Source organism: Nelumbo lutea, chromosome 3 (assembly GCF_056320005.1).
Source record: "Nelumbo lutea isolate HS-2025 chromosome 3, American lotus-T2T, whole genome shotgun sequence".
NCBI lineage: Eukaryota > Viridiplantae > Streptophyta > Magnoliopsida > Proteales > Nelumbonaceae > Nelumbo > Nelumbo lutea.
In genome coordinates this window covers 29601252-29602711 of record NC_142686.1, presented here as the reverse complement: position 1 = coordinate 29602711, position 1460 = coordinate 29601252, and the positions used below count along the sequence as shown (strand labels likewise).

Below are 1460 nucleotides of genomic sequence, written 5' to 3'. Positions count from 1 at the left end.
TAAAATTTCTAACAATCATAAAAACCTCCCTTATAGTTTTACTTTAATAAAAACCTCTCCTTTATTTTTGAAAAATTTAATACCGTCAATCATCAAGACGGAAAACGTTAAAGGGATTTTTTTAAAATACCTATTTTACCCTTTTACAAATTGTCAGACTTTTTAAAATCTCAAAGGAGAGCTCTGAGCTCCTACGGTCGAGTTCAATCTCCCGCTCCTTTCCTGTATATATTTTCATTTGAAGAAGACTAGCCTTCTACTCTCTCAAACTATTCTGTCTGTCTGTCCCTCAGATGGAGGCTCGACTCAAGATGCGAATTTCTCGCATGTTTCGTTCTTCATTTGGATCTTGTAAGCCTCGGAACATAATTGGATGTTATCGAAAGGCCGATTTCCGTAGCTCAAAACAGCCGAGACTTCCATCTGCTTGAGCCTTCGTCTCCTAAGGTTCGAATTTTTCCATCTATGTGCAGACCCAGATGGTCGGAAACAATGGAGGTGGCGTGGAACGAGAGTGTCACAGTCGCTCCAAAGAAGGTGTTACAGAGGTCGAAGGTATCGAAACATGGCCCATGTTTCGTGTCGGGTGATATGGGAGGAAGAACATGTCCTCCTGCGTCACCCATTTTGCCTCTAAATTCATTCTATAGTTTTGAGGAATTTCAACCAAAGGAGAGAAAGAAAAGGTCGAAGAAGACTAGGAAGACCCACAGGAAGTACAAGAAGAAAGAGAGTTTCTATCATCTCAGCTCCCCGTCTGCAGAAACTAATGGTGGTAGGTGGTTCAGCAGTGAAGACGAACTAGACGACGAGACAGAGACGTTTTTCTCCTCGAGGAGCTTCTCATCAGATTCCTCGGAGTCTCGCCACCTAAACAAGAAGAGTTCTCGCCGGAGATCAGAAACCAGAGCTGAACGGAGAAGAGCAGTGAAGCGCTCCAGCGATCCTTACAGTGATTTCAGGACATCAATGGTGGAGATGATCATCGAAAAGCAGATATTTGCAGCCAAGGATCTCGAGCAGCTTCTGCATTGCTTTTTGTCGTTGAACTCCCTTCATCATCACAAAGTGATCGTCGAGGTCTTCTCAGAGATATGGGAAGCTCTGTTCTCTAACTTGTCTTGAAGAAATTTGCTATTTCTTCTTGTTATATTTAGATATCTGAGAAAGTAGCCAGCTTTTCTCGTTTTTGCTGTTAACTCTTGAAAATCTAACTGTTATTGACTATGTTAATGGTACTTGATGTAACCGTTTTCGGTCACGTACCAATGTTTTGTGATGTAAAATTTTTTGGCAAAGTACCTCGTTATTCGACCCGGTGGTGGCGTACCTTAGTGACGAGCTACTTGGTGGCGAACTGCCTGGTGGCGAACTGCCTTGGTGGCGAACTGCCTTGGTGGCGAACTGCCTGGTGGCGAACTCCTTGGGGGCGAACTGCCTGGGGGCGAACTGCCTCGGAG

General features: G+C 44.0%; 1 pseudogene; it reads left to right on the top strand.

Moving 5' to 3' along the window:
- Window positions 1-293: 293 nt before the first annotated feature.
- Window positions 294-1160, top strand: LOC148863936 (transcription repressor OFP8-like; annotated as a pseudogene).
- Window positions 1161-1460: the final 300 nt, after the last annotated feature.